Here is a 19,423-nt window from a genome sequence, read left to right as displayed (position 1 = left end):
TGGGCGTCAAATTTCAGACATGCTCTTTTGAATTAGGAGATGCAATTTATATTCAGGATCATGATTTTGATTCGGTTCTGATAAGCCTGGATTTAGAGAAGGCGTATGATCGTGTAATCTCATGTAGTTTTTTTTAAGGTATTGCACAAAATTAGAGTTTGGGGGGCAGTTTTGTAAATGGATACAGTGCTTTTATTATGGCTCCTTTAGTACTGTAATGGTAAACGGTTGGAAATCTCTGGGGTTTTTTGTCAAGTCAGGAGTCCGACAGGGATGTCTGTTGTCCCCGTTACTTTTTGTATGTTATTTAGAAATATTAGCAAATTTCTTGAGAGGAAAAAGTAATACGTGGAATTTTAATCCCTGGGAGCGACAATACACAGCTGAAGTGCTCCATGTACATGGATGATGCGACTTGTTTTTGCAGTGACCAACCATCTGTGCAGAAACTGATGCAAGTATGTGAGTGGTTTGGGCAAGCCTCTGGGGCAAAAGTGAACTTAGAAAAGAGTGAGGCGTTGAGGTTCGGGGAATGGGTAGGAGGTATTTCAGTCCCTTTCGTAGTAAAATTAGATTGGATTAAAATTTTAGGGATTTGGTTTGGAAAAGGAGCGATTTTAAAATCATGGGAGGGGAGAATTAAAAAAATAAAACAGAAAATTGGGCTGTGGAGTACAAGACAGCTGACACTGGAGGACAAAGCCCTTGTCCTTAGGAATGTGATTTTGCCTATTATATGTGGCACAAGTGTGGCCTTTACTGTATGCCTGTACCAGAGAAATCAACAAAGTCGTGTTTCATTTTATTTGGAGTTCCAGAATGGACAGACTGAAGCGTGCTATTATGTTTAAGGCTACTAAAGACGGTGGGGAAAAATGTGCCAGATCTTTAAAAAAATCTTAAAAGCGACATATGTTTGTAATATTCTACGGATCTGTTTACTACCGCGGTATAGGTCTGAAAAATGTTTCTTTATAATGAAATTTTTCCTGTTTGCATCGCTGAGAAGGTTTGGGTGGGTAACTTTGTCTTTACTGACACCTTACTGCTGGTCTGTACCGTTTTATTTGGAGTTTGTATTAATTTATTGTTGGTCATAAACTTCAATCCCTGCCCCGACTAGTGTTTGCCCACGACAGGTGTGTCTTGGGGAAGAGAGTGTATTTCATGTTTTCATTGAATGTTTATTTGCTAAACAGGTTTTAATGTCTGTACAAAGGCTATTGGAAGCATTTATTGTAAGGGAATCACTAACTAGTGACTTTGTATTATATGGTGTTGTGCAAAGAACTTGTACTATGTCGGACTTTGAATGTGCATGGAAAATAGCCTGTTGTCTTAAAGATGCATTATGGACAGCAAGGAATGTATTAATTGTTAAAAGAAAGAGGATGTTTGTATCAGCATGTAAAAGACTCGTGGAAAGCTTAGTGAAAGATTACATTATGGTAGAGGGAAGAAAGAATGGGACATCTTGTACTAAATAAATGGAAAACTGTGTTTGATGTCTTAGGATAAATCAATGTTTGAAAGGAATAAAAAAAAATTCTGTTCTTATCAGTTTAATATCCGATACGTCCCCCATAGGGGGACCCGTCTATTAAATTGATTTTTGGAAGCAGGAGATGGAACCGGGGCTTGCTCCGTCCACTCCACGCATCGACCCGGTATTGCAGTACCTCCGGGAACGGTGCACAAGAAAGGTCAAAAAAGAGAGAGAGAGAGAGAGAGAGAGAGAGAGAGAGACAGCCTCTCTCTCTCTCTGGGTTGTATTTTTTCCACGCTCTTTGTTGTTTGTTTGTTCCAAATAAGGCAGGCAGGCAGGCAGGTCTGCCTAACAGATGGACAGCCAGCTCTGCTCACGCAGCAGGCAAGTGTACCCAGAAGGCCTTGCGCTCGTGGGAGGAGGATGCTTTTCAATTATCCATTTTCAATGTTGCATCCTCAAAAAAGTCAAGCAGGTTAGTTAGACACAATCTCCCTTTCCTAAAACCATGCTGACTGTCTCCCAGGATATTGTTACCATATAGGTAAATTTCCATTTTGGATCTTATTATAGTTTCCATATAATAGATGGCTTATTGGTCTGTAGTTACCTGGTTCGGTTTTGTCTCCCTTTTTGTGGATCGGTATTATGTTTGCTATTTTCCAGTCTGTCGGTACAACCCCTGTGTCAAGAGACTGTTGCATGATCTTGGTTAGCGGTTTGTAAATAACTTTTCATTTCTTTGAGTACTATTGGGAGGATCTCACCGGCCCTGGGGATTTGTTTATTTTAGAGCTCCTAGCACCTTTAAAACACTTCTGCCTCTTATGCTAAAGTTATTTAAAATTGGATAGGAACAGGTCGACATGTGGGGCATGTTGTCCGTGTCCTCCTTTGTAAAAACCTGTGAAAAGTAATCATTTAATATATTTGCTATTTTTTTTTACTTCATTTATGATTTTGCCATTTGTGTCTCTTAGACATTTAACCTCCTCTTTGAATGTTCTCTTGCTGTTATAATATTGGAAAAACATTTTGGAATTGGTTTTATCCCCCTTAGCAATATTGATTTCTATCCCTCTCTTGGCCTTTCTAACTTCCTTTTTGACTTGCGTTTGCAGTTCCAAGTACTCTTTCTGTGTACTTTTGTTTTTGGTCCCTTTTAAACGCTCTGTAAAGTGCCTTTTTTCGCTGAATACTTTAAAATTGATCTATTAAACCATTTTGGCCTTTTTGCTTTAGATTTAGATTTGTCTACTTTTGGGATGTAATTGTTTTGCGCATCTAGTACTACATTTAAAAAAAAAAAAAACAGCCATCCTTTTTCTGTGGATGTTCTCTCTATTTTACTCCAATCTATTTCCGTTTGTCTCTGTTTCATACCTTCATAGTTTGCTTTTCTAAAATTGTAAACCTTAGCGTTAGGTCATTACTTTTGGGGTTTTAAAAAATACTTCAAATGAGACCATGTTGCGGTCTGAGTTTGCCAATGGCTCTCTGACCTCTGTTTTAGTTATTCTGTCTTCATTATTTGAAGAGACTAAAATCAAAGGCATGCTTCCCCTCTAGTCGGTGCCTTGACAAACTGCATTAGGAAGCAGTCATTTGTCATTTCCACCATTTCAATTTCGTCCGTCGTGCTCCCCATCGGGTTCTCCCATTTTATACGGGGGGGGGGGAGTTGAAATCCCCCATTAGTATGGCTTCTCCTTTTCTACACGCATTGGGTCATTGTATAACAAATTATTTTGCTCAGCGTCTGAATTTGGCGGTCTATAGCATGCTCCTATTATTATGCCCTTTGAATTTCTGTCCATTATTCTGACCCATATTGATTCTGCATTGTTTTCTTTGTCCTGATTTAACACCTGGGCTTGAAGACTATTTCTTATGTATAGCGCTACCCCGCCGCCTCTTCTGTCCTGCCTGTCTTTCCTATACAGTGTGTACCCACTAATATTACATTAGTCTCCATCACTCTGACAACCAAGCTTTTGTAACACCTATCACATTGTAGTTACTTGTTAGTGCAGTAGCTTCAAGTTCTAACATTTTGTTTGAGACTTCTAGTATTCAAGATAAATACATTTAATAGTCGTCTTACCCGAGTTGTTGCCCTTGTTTTGATGTGGTCTCCCTTCTGTTTTTTTTGTTTTCTCCCCACTTCCTTTCTAGTTTTAAATGCTTCTGGACCTCCTCAAGGATCCTTTCTCCAAGTAGATTGGTTCCCTTTTTGTTTAAGTGCAGTCCGCCCCACCTATATAGATAGTCCTTGTTGTAGAATGTGCTCCAATGTTCAAGAAAGGTGAAGCCTTCCTGTGTGCACCACGATTTCAACCATGCATTTTGATTTTGTATTTCCAGCTGTCGATATGGTCCTTTGCAAGGTGCCGGTAGTATCCCAGAAAATACCACAGGTTTTGGTCTTAATTTCCTTCCTAGCGCGCTGAATTTGTTTTGCAGGGATCTTGGTCTGTCTCTTCCAATGTTGTTTGTACCGATGTGGACCACTACTACCGGGTCGTCTCCTGTTCGTTCTAGGAGCCTGTCCACGTTCTCAGTGATGTGCTTGACAAAGGCTCCTGGAAGGCAGCACACTGTTGTAGTAAGGGGGTCCAAACTGCAAACTGAACTTGCTGTGTTTCTCAATATGGAGTCCCCAACAATCATGACCTCCCTTCTTTTTGCTGCCTGGCCAGCACTGTTTATAGGGTCCTGGATGTTGTTCCTTTCATTCTCTTGATGTTGGTTTTGGTCATCTAAATGCTGAAGTGGCTCAAATTTGTTGGATGTTTTGATTTCAGGTGGTTGTGTTTGACGAGGTTTCTTTTTTTCCCTGCTTCTGCCTATCTGAACCCAGCTGTTTCGAATCTCTTCCATCTCCCTGGTGGCTTTCAGTCTGCTAGGGGTGCAGACTTCCATGAATTGTGGGTGTGTCAGCTCCTCAAGCTCCTGTTGCTGTCTCATTTCCTCCAGCTCCTTCTCTAGCAGACTTACTCGTTGAAGCAAGTCCTGGATCGTGCGGCACTTTACACAAACTTGGTTGAGCTCTGTTGGGTTTTCTCAGATTTCCCACATCATGCAGTTGTCACAGCTTACTGGTTTGAAGACCATGTAGTAATTTTTGTTTATTTATTTATTTATTTTTTAAGTTTAGTTTCTGCAGGTGTCAACCTGCTTTCAAACTGCTTCTAACTGTGCTGTACTCGTCCACTCATACTTCGCCCATGTTGTCGCTTCCACACACTGTCTCTCTGAAACTGCCTGACTTTTGTTTGTTTGTGCTGGCGCTGCGGGTTCCGTCTCTTCCCCTGTGTCTCAGAACGCCGCGGAATTTGAATCAGCTGCTCTAAGTTTCAGCTTGTTATCAGATCCTCCCAGTAAGGGCTACCATGTAATCGCTGGATCCTCGGGAAGTCCCCTAGATGTCCTTTTAAGGATTGTGGGGCAGAAGAAACGGCAGCGCATCTGTTCTGGAAATGTGGGCAAGCCAAAAAAGTTTGGCGGGAGGCCGAAGACATCCTGAGCAGGTTTTTAAATAACGGAAAGGTTTTAAAAGCAATGGTGCTGCACAGGGTTAAGCCTGGTTTTGTAATAAAGGAGAAATAGACATGCTTGTGGATTTTACTGAACTGTTTTAAAAGAAGGCATGTGGAAGTCGAGAAATCTCTTTGTTTGTAAAGGAAAGCTGCTGACCTCGGGGGAGGAGAAAATCTTGGCTTGCCACAGGCTCGGAGGAGTACCAGATACAGGATGCGCTGCAGGAAGGAGAAGAGATCACCCGGGAGAGATGGAGCACCTGCTGGAGTTTGCTTGCCACTTGGACTCATGCCGGTTCATGGTCTTACGATAGGGGGTGAAGCGGGTTGTTTTTTGATGCATACGCGGTCTTGTGCAAATGGAAGTTGGTTTTTAATTCATGTATTAAATATATAAGTTTTATAACTGTCATCTGTATTGTTTTAAACTGATTGTACTTTCAGACGTTTTTTATTGAAAAGTTTTTATGACTTGGCTGTAATGTGATATTGTTTCTTGTGTATTGTATTAAGTGTTTTCATTATATGTTCATGATTTTTGTCCAAAGACAATAAATAAAAAAAAAAAATCTGTTCTTATCAGTTTAATATCCGATACATCCCACAGGGGGACCCGTATATATTAAATTTATTTTTGGAGATGGAACCGGGACTTCCTCTGTCCACTCCACGCATTGACCTGGTATTGCAGTATCTCCGGGAACAGTGCACGAGAGATAGAGAGCCAGCCAGCCAGCCTGTCCCTCTCCCTTTTTCTGGGTTGTGTTTTTTCCTGCTCTTTTTTTCCCCCCCAAATAAGGCAGGCAGGCAAGTGTACCCAGAAGGCCTTGCGCTCGTGGGAGGAGGAGGAGGAGGAGGATGACGACCGCAGCGGTAAAGCAGAAACAGAGCTGTCTAGTGGGGCAAGGAGCCCTCGCTTTCAAGGTGGCAGCATCAAAGCGCCCCTTTGCCGGTACCGAACGGCACTTGCGTTTTGGGAAGAGTTCCTTGTTTTGTTTTGCATTATTTTGTTTGGCCTTGCCGCCGGGTAGAGATGGCCTTTGGGACGTCCGGAAGAGCTGGGCTGCCAGTAAAGCCACACTCTGGCTTCTCTTCAGCTCGCATAAATCTTTCGCCTTTTACTAAAGATTCCCATGGAGAGGAGCATTTATGAGTTCAATGCAATTTTTGGCTAGCCCTGCCCCTCGGGGTGGGGCTCGACATGGGTTTAAAAGCAGAACGAGCACAGCGGCGGCGGCCGTGTTAATAATTAGAGCCTGGCACCTTTTTTTTCTTTTTCTTTTTTTTTTTCTTTTTCCCATTTTTCCCCTCAGTCCAAGAAGCGAGTACCACACTCTGGCTTCTCTTCAGTTCGAATAAATCTTTCTAAAGACTAAGGCTTAGAGGGTAGTGGCATTGCCCGCTCCCTCCGAGGGTCTGTGAGAGGTTTGTTCGGGTGAGGAGGAACAGAATTTTTTTTATTTTTGACTGGCTTTCTTCAGCTCGGCAACTTTTTGGAAGACTAATGCTCAGTCTGGTTTTGGCTTGCCCAATCCAGGCCGACGGTCTTTCAAGATTTTGTTGACTGTTGAGAGCAGTTTTTTCTTTTTCAGGCGGTTCCAGTTTTTTCCTTTTCAGGCGGTTCCGGCTTTTCCAGACGTTCCTGGAGTTCGAGAGAAGGAGGACCTACCATCCAGACGACCTTTGAGGACCCTTTGATGACCTAGACGACCTCATCCCCAGCCCTTGATTGTAATCGAGATCCAGACCGCGAGAGCAGCAGGCGCCCAGCAGAGGGCGCCATCTGGGAGGAGCAGAGGGCGGCCCCGGACCCCGAGGAGGCGTCACAGCCACGATTCTTCCTACGTGGTCTCGGTGCCAAGCAGCGCCCCCTACTCCGCCAGGGAAGGACACCGTTCACCTGGGGAGGGGGTCCCTCTTGAGAGGCGACCATCTCCTCAGGGACTAAAGTAATAGTTCCTTCAACTGCCCAGATTTGCTGCTTACGTTGTCTCTTTTCCGTAGAGAGAGACAACCCGGACGTCCAGAGGCTTCTCCCACCCCAATCGGAGGAGCCAGCTGAAGGATGGCGTTCCGGCCAACCCAGGAGACCAGGAGGCACAATGCGGTGCGCTTCACAAGGACCCAGCAAGAGGAAACGGAACCAGGACTGACGAGACTGGAGTTCAGCCGGACCATTCTTCAGAGGGGTATGGGTTTTTCCCCTTCTGACTTGAATTGTTTGGTGAAATTGCCAGGGCTTGAGGAAGTGTTTGAGGTCAGTTTTAGGAACCCCCAAAAGTTACAAGAAATGTGGTCCTTTTGGGGGGAGAATAAATATCTCGCTCCATACAAAGAATTTTGTGTGGATGCACTGACAGACAGAGAAATGAAAGTTGTTACTGTCCAATTTTTCAATGAGGCTGTTAGCGACTATGATATTACAACATGGCTTAACCGCTATGGGAGGGTGTCATCAGAAGGGAGGAAAATTACAGATGAAGATGGGGTTTGGACAGGAGCCAGAAAGTGGCTGGTACGCCTTAATGTTGATCCATCGGGCATTGGAGGCGTCCGCCACATTCCAAACTCCATAGTGTTAGGGCCCAACAGAGGGCTGGTATTCTATAATGGGATGCCAAAACTCTGCAGGAAATGTGGGGAATTAGGACACCTGGCGGCCGCGTGTACTGTAGTCAAGTGCAGGAATTGCGGCGCCCCCCACGAGACCAGCCACTGCAGAGAAGAGAGGCAGTGCAATTTGTGTGGAAAGAAGGGGCACCTGTTTAAGGACTGCCCCTCTTCCTATGCCAACATGGCCAGAGCCAGCAAGGCAAACACGAACAAGCCTAGGCCTGAGCAGGAAGAGGGAGCAAGTAACAAAGATCAGTCCACATCACCACCAACAGCATCCAAGACCCAAGATCATCACCAGCACCCCCCTCACCCCCCCGCCCCCGAGACATGTCCCGTTTTACGAGGACCCCTTCCCCCAGCCCAGAGAGAGAGTACAACAGCTACTCCACTAGCTCCTCCAGTAGCTCCTCTGATACAGAACACGAGGCAGGGAGGGAGCCCGGACCCAGCAGCGCCCCCCCCCCTGAGTAGGGCCCTCTCAGCGCCAGCACTCCCCCTCGGCTCTCGTTATGACGCCATAAGGATTGAGTCCGTGGGGGAGGAAAGCGAAAGCGACATTGAAAGTGAGAGTGAGAAGGAGGGGAAGGGAGTGAAGAACCAGCCGAGGGTGGGGAAAAGAAAGGGTAGAGACGATGGGGGGGAAAAGAAAGAAGATAAAGGATTAAAGACAGCAAGTTGCAGGTGGCCCCCACAGATCAAAAACTAGCTAATGTCCACACAAAGTCCCCAGTCTTGCCCTCGCAGGCAGAGACGGAGGCGAGTGGGATGGCTACACTGCCGCCTACTGGGCAGGTAGCAGCCAGCCAGGGCATCCCCAGCCAGCCTTCCCAGTCGTTGGCACAAACCCTAGCACACCTCGCAGAAGAGGTGTTCACTAATGCACCGAGGGAGAGGTCAGGGTCAACACCTTCCCTGACCAGCAGTACCTCGGTAGCAATGACCCTCTTCAAGCGAAGGGCCTCCCTTCAAAGCATCCTTGACCCCCTCCCTTGTATGGGCAAAACCAGGGGCCCCCTAGAGGTCCTCCTAGATACAGCACTGGAGGACATGGGAATACCCCTGGACGCGGTAAGCCAGAAGTCTGCTAACAGCTCCAATTCAACAGACGGTAACAGCCAAAGAATGCTGTCTGTCATAACCCCCCCAGGACAAAGCTGACCCACACGTTCCGAGGGGCCCTGAGCATTTTCCACCAGACTTACCTTGTGGGGAGTTGAATAGCCCAAACAACTCCACGTACTGTGCATATAAAGACGGTGCCTTCTTGGACGAGGCAGCAGTGAGTACCTTCTCAGGGGTGATGGGAGTTGAAAATAAGCCCAAGCCCCCTCGAAGCAAGCGTAGAGCTAAGAGTAGGAAGAGTGTCCCGACCTCCCAATCATAGTCGCTATGGGGTGGACGCAGCGACTCCTTTTCTTGTTAGCTACCCTTATGGCCCTGATATGTATGTCTGTTAATGTCAGGAGCATCAGGGAGACACAAAAAAGATTTGATGTACTAAACTATCTAGCTAACTTGAAAGCAGATCTCATCTTTCTGCAGGAGTGTGGTATTTCGTCGAGCCCTGATTATAGGGACCTGAAGGAGAGTTGGACCCTGGGGGACTCCTTCTGGTCGGGCTCCAACATAGCCAGAGCCGACGGAGTAGGTATCCTGTTTAAAAACCCATTTATTACCTCCCGCAGCAGCAGGGAGGTAGAACCTGGTAGAATTCTGAGCGTGGATGTGACATACAACAACACTCCCCTCAGACTGGTCAATGTCTACGCACCCACTAACCAAAACGAAAGAGTTCAATTTTTTCCACAGCTGCGTCCACTCCTGCTGGGGAACGTACCCGTCATCGTGTCAGGTGACTTCAATTGTGCTCTGAGGGACGTAGACCGGAGCAGGCCACGCAACGACCGCTCTAGTAGAGTTTTGTCCTCCGTAATATCTGATTTCTCCCTGTGTGATGCAGGTAAGGACCTGGTGCCTCCCTTTACCTGGGTGAGCTCATCTGGGACCTCCTTCTCCCGTATAGATCTCGTCCTGCATACCAGCTCCCTTACGAAGACGGCAGTAGACACCCAGGCCGTCTTCTTCTCTGACCATAGGCTCCTGCAGGTAACACTGCAGGTCCCTCAGACCTCCCAGATGGGGTCAGGGGTTTGGAAATTAAACACCTCCTTACTCGATGACCCCTCCATAGCTGCAGCCTATAAGAGCAGGCTTGTTGAGTGGACCACTTTGCGTGACCTATTCAACTCCCCTATAGAGTGGTGGGAGATGGTCAAAATCAGAACTAAGGGTTATTTCATAGCAGCAGGCAAGAGGAAAGCAAAAGAAAGGAGGGCCAAATATAAACACCTGAATGCTGCCCTCCAGCGTCTGAGCCTGCTTCAGCTTCGGGGGTTCCCTGTAAGCGACGAGATAGCCCAGACCAAGCTAGATCTTTCAGTGCTTTGTAGGGAGGAACAACGAAAGGTCATGCACAATGCAAAAGTGCAAAAAAATGGAGGAAGACGAAAAGTGTACTCGCTGCTTCTTCCAGAAAACGAGGGAGAAGCGGCACTTGATGTCCTCCATGCTCGACAGCAGGGGGAGGATAGTAGAGGATAGTGAGGGAGTGAAAAAAGTGGTAGAGAACTTCTATAGGGACCTGTATAACATCAAAGCTACAGATGACACCCTGATAGAGTGGTTCCTGAGCCAGTTGGAGCCTGACTCAGTGCGGGACGAGGAGGAGGAGGAGAAGGACCCAGAACTCACGCTGGAGGAGCTCACCCAGGCGGTTAAGACCATGAACACCGGTAAGACGCCAGGTCCAGATGGCATCCCGGGTGAGTATTACCATCTTTTTTGGGACACGCTAAAAGTCCATTTAGCGGAGGTCTACAGAGTGGTCTACAGGGAGAAGCGGTTGGGCCCTTCTATGCGGGAGAGTGTAATTACTCTCCTTCATAAGAAAGGGGAAGTTAAAGATCTACGGAATTGGCGCCCAATCAGCCTCCTTTGCGTGGATTACAAGATACTAGCCAAAGCTCTGATGCTCCGGCTACAAGTACACCTCCCTTTGGTCATTGGCCCCGACCAGGCTTGTGGCGTCCCAGGGAGGTCCATCACCGATATTTTAATGTTAACAAGGGACATTCTGGCTTATTCTAGAGAACGGAACCATCCCCTCTGCCTGTTCAACCTTGACCAGGAGAAGGCGTTCGATAGGGTAAGCCATGAATATATGTACAAAGTGATGGACCAGATGAAATTCGCTCCTGGACTTAGGGGGTGGGTTAAAACCATCTATACAAACATTAGTACCCGAGTCTTGGTGAACAGGCACCTGACTGGTAAAATATCTATCCAGTCAGGGGTCAGACAGGGTTGCCCACTATCCCCACTGCTATATGTCGTGTGCATTGAACCCCTCCTGCAGGCAATTCGTAGGGATACCAATATAACTGGTTTCCAGCTGCCTGGATCCAACGGGGTCCAGGTCAAAACAACAGCATATATGGACGATGTGTCACTCATTTGCACCAACACATCGTCGGTACCTCGGATTAGTAATATCCTTGAGAAGTACTGCACGGCGACCGGGGCAGTGATTAATAAGTCCAAGAGCGAAGTCTACGTGTCTAAAAATAGGCAGGTAGATAGGGAACTGTCGGACATGTACCCTGTCAAAAAGGACAAAATCAAGATTCTGGGCCTCATTTTCGAGAACAATAGCTCGGGGGCCCAGAGCTGGACGGCGGCCATTAACCAGGTCCGTAAAAAGATTGGCGGATGGAGCACAAGATCCTTAACAATGACGGGTAGAGTATTAATAACCAAGTCTATACTGTTCCCCATCCTCTCTTATGTAGGAAAAATCTTTCCCCCAGACAGGACCACCAAAAAAGTGGTGGACCGCATTATCCACCGCTTTATCTGGGGCAGCAAGATGGAGAGGGTAAAACGAGCCACCCTGAGTAAAGCCGACAAGAAGGGAGGTAAGGGGGTCCCGGACGTTGTGCAGCTCACCCGAGTGCAGGGGCTCACGCAAACTATCTAGAACATCCAGGCCCTGGACAGGAAGGTATGTTACATGAATCGTTTCTATTTTGCCACCTGTCTCAGGGCCTTGGGCCTCTGCACTATTGTTAACACCGTGCCGTACTCCTGGGACCCCCCATTGTATTATAGAACCTTAAGGGACACTATATATAAATTGGGCTTAGATAAAGCAAAATTGGCCTCCTGGGAATACAAGGCTGTAACTAAATATCTTGCCGGTTCCCAGGAAATTGAAAAAGTAGCTACTTTCTCCCTCACCCAAAGCCAAAAAGTCTGGGAGAATGTGTCTCACAGCTGCCTCAGTAATGTCCAGAAGGATATAGCATGGAACACCGTCCACAGGGCACTCCCCCACTCGAGCGTTCATGTTCAGGAGGGGACTAGCCCAAGTAGAAACATGCCCCTATGCAAAGTGCCGCAAGAGAGAAACACCAGCCCATATCTTCTGGGAGTGTGATGTGGCTGGCAGTGTCTGGCTCTCTGTCTCTGTCTTCCTAAACAGGTTTGCTGACACGGCCAAGATGACCGCTGAGACTGTGCTCTATGGGCCTGCGGGAGGAATCACTACCAGCACAGCTAAGTGCGTTTGGCGTGTCATCAATGTTGTCAAGCAGATCCTGTGGGAGGGCCGTAACGTCTGTGTCTATCACAAGCAGGAGCTAGACACTATCACCACGACCAGAAGGGCACAAACTCTTATCAAGGACTTTGTAATTCTGGACATCCGGAACCTCGGGAAGGACAAGGCCTGCGCGGAGTGGAGGATCGCCGGACTTCAGGACGTGAAGATGGAATAAAGGAAAAAACTGGAACCGCTAGCTCCTAGGAGCGGGACTACGGGGCACCGCTAAGCCTTTTATTTATTTTGTCATGCCAGCATTCCGCCCTTTTTAGCTGGCATGACCGTTTTTGAACGGTGCCCTGGTTTTATGTAGTCTTTTTGTTTGTTTTATGGACTTTTATTTGATTTATTTTGAATGGATTATTTGATTTTGTTTTGTTTTATGTATCTAGAAGATTTTTAATGTCAACTATTAAAAGTTACATTTTAAGTGTTTTAAAATTTTAGAATTTTAACTCACTGTTTTATACACTGTCCCTTTTCCCCTGTCCCTGTTTTAGATCTATAGTTTTATGTTCACTTTTTTAGAGAGCACTCCCCGGCCCTCACAAGCACTGGTTTTTTATAGATGGTTCTTTTTTTCCCAGTCACTTTTAAAACAGCACAGGTTTTTTTCATGTTGATCTTAATCTGTGTCTGTTTTAACCATGTATAAAGCACAATTGTCTTGGTGTTTTTAAATGTGTTTTAAATGCTTTTAAAACAAAATGTATGTCTGTATGCATGAATGTCATCTTTAAAAGAAATGTAAAATGAATGAAAAAACGAATGGGTGTAAATGTAAAAAAATGTAAAATCTCAATAAAAGAGTATTTTACTAAAGATTTCCGTGGAGAGGAGCATTTACGAGTTCAATGCAATTTTTTGGCTAGTTCTGCCTCTCGGGGTGGGGTGCGACATGGGTTTAAAAACAGAATGAGCACAACAACAGCGGCTGTGTTAATTGGAGCCTGGCACTTTTTTTTCTTCCCATTTTTCCCCTCAGTCCAAGGAGCAAGTACCCCAGCAGCTCCGACGGGCGGCCACGCCCGGGGCATTTGGGCATCCCTTCTCGGCCTCTTTGCTCAGATCAAGCGAGTAGAGAAGGCGATTGGAGCTTGGAGAATGGATTGCGAGGCAGAATGGTGAAAGTACTGCCGAAAATTCAAAATATGGTTCAATTCCAGTTACTGGATCGGGAGAAAACTTTTGAAAGAGGAGATTTCGTGGGAGGATTTATGTTGAGAACTTTGAAGATTCCGGTAAGAGACATTTTTTGTGTGCAAGAGACAAGGAATGAAAAGTTTATGTAACTTTGATCACTGAGGAACTGGGCAGGAAGCTAATTGGCATATGCGAGAGCTGAAGAGGAGAGGGGCCATTTTGTTTTTTTGCAGTGGATGCTTTGTTTCAGAAAAGAGAAGCAAGGCCACTTTTTGTTAAAATGTTTAACCCGTATGTCAGAGTGGAGGACATTGAAGCATATTTAAAGGTGTACTGTGATATCACAGTGGGGTCTGTGAAAGTTATGGACATTAATGGAATATGGAATGGGTTCCATATTCCATGGGCACACTTGGTTTAATGCACAGGGGGACAGAAAATCACGTATTGGTTTTATGTTTCTATCCAAAGATTTTAAATGTAGCCAATTCATTTTAGACCCAGTGTTTTATTCCGACCATGTTTTATTGTGTGCCAAGCTTGATTGTGGAGTGCCTGTGACTGTTGGAAGGGGTGTATGGAAGTTGAATGTGAAGCTGCTAGAGGATGAGAGAGTGTGTGAAAGGTTCAGACAGTGTTATAACGAATGGAGCACGTTGAAAGAGATGTGTGAGTCTGTGTCTGAATGGTGGGAGGTGATGAAAGTGAAGAGTAGGGTATTTTTTCTTAAAGCAGGGAGGGAAAAGGTTTTAAAAGGAAAGAAAAGGTATGCAGGGCTACTTTTCTGCGAGCTGGTTTTGAGGTTGGGGAGAGATTAGGACGCTAAAACAAAAAATGAAAGATCTGAGGAGAAAAGCAAAGCGATTATCTATTTGAGCAGGGTCGAGCATGTGGAGCAGAATGAAAAGTTATCTAGGTTCTTTTTTAAAAAGGTGGTGGAGTACAACAAGATAATGTGTGGTTTAAACAATAAAAAAGGTGTTTTAAAAGAATCCAAAGATGAAATGTGTGGCATTGCGGAGCAATTTTATAAAGGACTTATATAAATGAGAAAGTAATTGATGAAAATAATTTTAAAGGTTTTATTGAAAAGGTGTGGAAAGGGTTTTATCAGGGAGGAGGAGAAACAGTGCATGGGAGAGGAAGTTAAGATGGAGGAGGTGGATGGAGCTATAAAAGATTTTAAAGCAAATAAGACACCAGGGAACGACGGGTTACCGGCAGAATTTTATTGGAAGTTTTGGGATATTTTAAAAGATGGACATTTTAGAACTTTTTACCTATGTAAGATGACATTGTCCCTCAGGCAGGGGGTTATTACACTTTTTTTTTAAAAAAAAAAGATGATAGGAAAGATTTAAAAAACTGGGAGACCCATAAACCTTTTAAACACCAATTATAAATTTGCAAAGATTTTAATGGTTAGGATTAGGGGGGGGTCATTGGTTCAGTGACGCACCCTGATCAAGTGTGTGCAGTGCCAGGGAGGAGGATAGTAGACAGTCTTATGTTGATTGGAGATTCCAGGAAGAATAAATTGTGTATTTTAAATTTGGACTTGGAGAAAACGTATGACAGGATTGCGCACAAATACATCTTAGCTGTACTGGCACAGATGGGTTTTCCTAAAAATGTGATTAATTGGATAAATTTTGTATAGGGAAATTGGCAGTAGGATTTTGATTAACGGTGATCTATCTGAGTCAGTGCAGGTTTTAAGTGAACTAAGACAAGGCTGTCCGCTCTTGCCCCTGCTTTTTATTTGTTGCATGGAGCCCCTGGCAAACCTTTTAAGAAATGACACACTTTTAACCGGCATGTTTTTACCAGGCAGCGGTGGGGAGCAGAGTGTTTGCTGTATATGGATGACGTGACTTGTGTGTTGATGATTTTTCTATTTACAGGGCTATGGATCATACTAAAGTGTTTTGTGGTGCGTCTGGATCCAGATTGAATGTGAACAAGAGTGAATGTATGCTGTATGGTGAGTGGGTGCCTGCTTCCCAAGTTAACCTGAATTTTAAAAAGGATTTTATCAAAATTTTAGGTTTAAAATTTGATAATGGGTCTGTCTGGTTTTAAGAATTGGGAGGATGTGGGTGGGAGAGTTGCACAGAAGCTGGGGTTGTGGAGCCTGAGGGACCTGACAATGGACGTGTGGCGGAGTGTCCCGCCCCTATTTATTATTATTTGTATTTGTTTGCGGTGCAGATAAAAGCGCTGTGTCTTTTGTTATTGTTTTTTATATTTAAAATTAAACAAAAGACACGGCTCTTTTATCCACGCCGCAAAACAATAATGAGGGAACTAACAATGGAAGGTAAGGTTTTAATTGTCCGTTCTGTTATTTTACCCATGCTTTTATATATATAGAGGTTGTCTTTCCACCACCTAGGAGTGTTAACACTTTTAAAAATCAGGAAAATTTATTTTGGAGACCCAAATGCAAAAAAGTGAAAAGGATTGTTTTATATAAAGTAAGAAAGTATTGAGGAAAAAAAGGTACCCGATTTAAAATTGGTTTTATGGCTTAAGTTCACTGCAGTTCATATGGAGTCCTGTTTGTTTGGTTTTAGTAAGGCGTCATTGTTTACTCTGTTTTATCTGGGGGGGGATTAAGTGTTTTTAATCTTTTTAAACCTGCCCAGAATGTGCCGACTGCTGAGGATGTGCCTTTTTATTATTTAAGAATTAAAGTTTTTAAAGGAATATGACTTATGCAATGTGGAAATAAATGTGGAAAAATTTAAAAAAAGTAACTGCTTTTGTTCATCTTAGAACCCAGATGTGTCCGGTGGGGCAGTACCCCCAAGCTGTGGTGAGGAGGATTTGGCAAAATGTGGCTCATCCTGGACTTCTGAATCACCATAAAGATCTGGCATGGCAGACGGTGCACAATGTCCTTCCTGTACGATCTGTAATGTACAAGCGGTCCCTGGCAAAGACCCCTAGATGCCCGATGGAGGGTTGTGGGGCAAAAAAAGCATACGCCATCGGTTCTGGGAGTGCATATCCTTCATGAAGATCTGGGGAGGGGCAAGAGTTTGGTGGAACCAACTCACAGGCAGCGGATACCCAATGAGAAAGTGCAAAAAAAATGAATGGTTTGTGCAATGGGCTTTTATTAAATTGCATGAAAGATGCAATCTGGAAACGACAGAATCGTTACGTCCTCAAGGGGGAGCTGCTGTCCTGTGCCGAGACCATCCTGCTTGCCCTACACCTGCTGCAGGATTACGGAGTCAGGGACCGGCTTGTTGAAGGTGTACATCGTGCCTGTCATCGATGGAAGGTGTTCTCCAGTGTTATGGTGGTTCATGAGCCTCACTTAGGGGAAGAAGTGTTTCTATAGAGGCGTTCTAGGTTGAACAAATTGCATTGTGCAGGTTTTGTTTTTAGTTTTTTTTACAGGCTCTTAATAGTGTTTTATGAATTGATTTGACTTATTGTACTGTTTTGAATTGAATTGATTTAAATGTATTTTATTGTACTGTTTGAATTGATTACAAGGGACTGCAGTGAAAGTTATTTTAGTGTTTTGAAAATATTTAACTGTTATTTAAACTCATGTATTTTAAGTATTTAATTGATTTTATATATGTATTGTGTTGCCTTTTTACTTATGTAATGTATGATTGTTTGAGTTTTGATTATATGGTTTGCAATGTATTGAAATTTAGTTTTTGCCAGATTTTGTTTTTGTCTTTTCCTGATGGAATAATAAAATCATTGAAATACAAAAAAATCTGATCTTATCAGTTTAATATCTGATATGTCCCCCATAGGGGGACCCGTCTATTAAATTGATTTTTGGAAGCAGGAGATAGAACCGGGGCTTGCTCCATCCACTCCATGCATCGACACGGTATTGCAGTACCTCCGGGAACGGTGCACAAAAAAAGGTCGAGAGAGAGAGAGAGAGAGAGAGAGCGAGCCTGTCCCTCTCCCTTTTTCTGGGTTGTATTTTTTCGCAGGTCTGCCTAACTGATGGACAGCCTGCTCTGCTCACGCAGCAGGCCAGTGTACCCAGAAGGCATTGCGCTCGTGAGAGGAGGAGGAGGATAAGTGCAGCGGTAAAGCAAAAACAGAGCCGTTTAGTGGGGCAAGGAGCCCTCGCTTTCAAGGTGGCAGCAGCAAAGTGCCCCTTTGCCGGGACTGAACGGCACTTACATTTTGGGAAGAGTTCCCTGTTTTACATTGGTTTGTTTGGCCTTGCTGTCGGGTCGAGAAGGTATTTAGGCCGGCCGGAAGGGCTGGGCTGCCAGTAAAGCCACGCTCTGGCTTCTTTTCAGCTCAAATAAATCTAAGACTAAGGCTCAGAGGGTAGTGGCATCGCCCGCTCCCTCAGAGGGTCTGTGAGGGGTTTGTTCGAGAAAAAGAGGAGCAGGCTTTTTTATTTTTGACTGGCTTCTCTTCAGAACGGTAACTTTTAGTAAGGCTTGCCCAATCCAGGCCGAGGGGCTTCCAAGATTTTGTTGACTGTTGAGAGCAGTTATTCTTTCATGCGATTCCAGTTTTTCCAGACATCCCTGGAGTCCGAGAGGAGGCCCTACCATCCAGAAGACTTTTGAGGACCTTTGATGACCAAGACGACCTCATCCCCAGCACTTGATCGAGACAGAGAGCAGCCGGCGCCCCGCAGAGGGCGCCATCTGGGAGGAGCAGAGGGCGGCCCCGGACCCCGAGGAGGCGTCACAGCCACGAATCTTCCTGCGTAATCTCAGTGCCAAGCAGTGCCCCCTACTCCGCCAGGGAAGAACATAGTTCACCTGGGGAGGGGGTCCCTCTTGCGAGGCGGCCATCTCCTCGGGACTAAAGTAATTGTTCTTTTAACTGTTCAGATTCACTACTTATGTTGTCTCTTTCACAGAGAGAGACAACCTGGACGTCCAGAGGCTTCTCCCACCCCAATTGGAGGAGCCAGCTGAAGGATGGCATTCCAGCCAACCCAGGAGACCAGGAGGCACAATGTGGTGCGCTTCACCAGAAACCAGCAAGATAAAAACAGAACCAGGACTGACAAGACTGGAGTTCAGCCGGACCACTCTGCAGGGGGGCATGGCTTTTTCCCCTTCTGACTTGAATTGTTTGGTGAAATTGCCAGGGCTTAAGGAAGTGTTTGAGGTCAGTTGTAGGAACCCCCAAAAACTGCAAGAAATGTGGTCCTTTTGGGGAGAGAATAAATATCTTGCTCCATGGTAGATAGGGAACTGTCGGACATGTACCCTGTCAAAAAGGACAAAATCAAGATTCTGGGCCTCATTTTCGAGAACAATAGCTCGGGGGCCCAGAGCTGGACGGCGGCCATTAACCAGGTCCGTAAAAAGATTGGCGGATGGAGCACAAGATCCTTAATGACGGGTAGAGTATTAATAACCAAGTCTATACTGTTCCCCATCCTCTCATGAGGGAAAGATTCCCCCCCCCCCAGACAGGGCCACCAAAAAAGTTATCCACCGCTTTATCTGGGGCAGCAAGATGGAGAGGGTAAAGCGAGCCACAATAAATAAAACCGACAAGGGAGGCAAGGGGGTCCCAGACGTTGTGCAGCTGACCCGAGTGCAGGGGCTCACGCAAACCATCAAGAACATCCAGGCCCTGGACAGGAAGGTATGTTACAAGAATTGTTTCTATTTTGCCACCTGACTCAGGGCCTTGGGCCTCTGCACTATTGATAACACCGTGTCGTACTCCTTGGACCCCCCATTGTATTATAGAACTTTAAGGGACACTATATATAAATTGGGCTTCGATAAAGCAAAATTGGCCTCCTGGGAATACAAGGCTGTAACAAAACATCTTGCCGGTTCCCAGGAAATTGAAAAAGTAGCTACTTTTTTCCTCACCCAAAGCCAAAAAATCTGGGAGAATGTGTCTCACAGCTGCCTCAGTAATGTCCAGAAGGATATAGCATGGAACACCGTCCACAGTGCACTCCCCACTCGAGCGTTCATGTTCAGGAGGGGACTAGCCCAAGTA

At 45.3% G+C, this 19,423-nt stretch overlaps 4 non-coding genes across 4 annotated transcripts; all 4 read left to right on the top strand.

Moving 5' to 3' along the window:
- Positions 1–1,518: 1,518 nt before the first annotated feature.
- Positions 1,519–1,701, top strand: LOC117968081 (U2 spliceosomal RNA). Its single transcript, XR_004662231.1, has one exon. It is a non-coding gene; the product is annotated as a U2 spliceosomal RNA (small nuclear RNA).
- A 3,855-nt stretch (positions 1,702–5,556) lies between these two features.
- LOC117414624 (U2 spliceosomal RNA) lies at positions 5,557–5,741 on the top strand. Its single transcript, XR_004662240.1, has one exon. It is a non-coding gene; the product is annotated as a U2 spliceosomal RNA (small nuclear RNA).
- Positions 5,742–6,102: 361 nt separating this feature from the next.
- On the top strand, positions 6,103–6,217 carry LOC117968064 (U5 spliceosomal RNA). Its single transcript, XR_004662214.1, has one exon. It is a non-coding gene; the product is annotated as a U5 spliceosomal RNA (small nuclear RNA).
- Positions 6,218–17,143: 10,926 nt separating this feature from the next.
- Positions 17,144–17,343, top strand: LOC117968084 (U2 spliceosomal RNA). Its single transcript, XR_004662235.1, has one exon. It is a non-coding gene; the product is annotated as a U2 spliceosomal RNA (small nuclear RNA).
- The last annotated feature ends 2,080 nt before the right edge of the window (positions 17,344–19,423 follow it).

Source organism: Acipenser ruthenus, chromosome 13 (assembly GCF_902713425.1).
Source record: "Acipenser ruthenus chromosome 13, fAciRut3.2 maternal haplotype, whole genome shotgun sequence".
Lineage (NCBI taxonomy): Eukaryota > Metazoa > Chordata > Actinopteri > Acipenseriformes > Acipenseridae > Acipenser > Acipenser ruthenus.
This window is presented reverse-complemented; position numbering and strand designations above follow the sequence as displayed.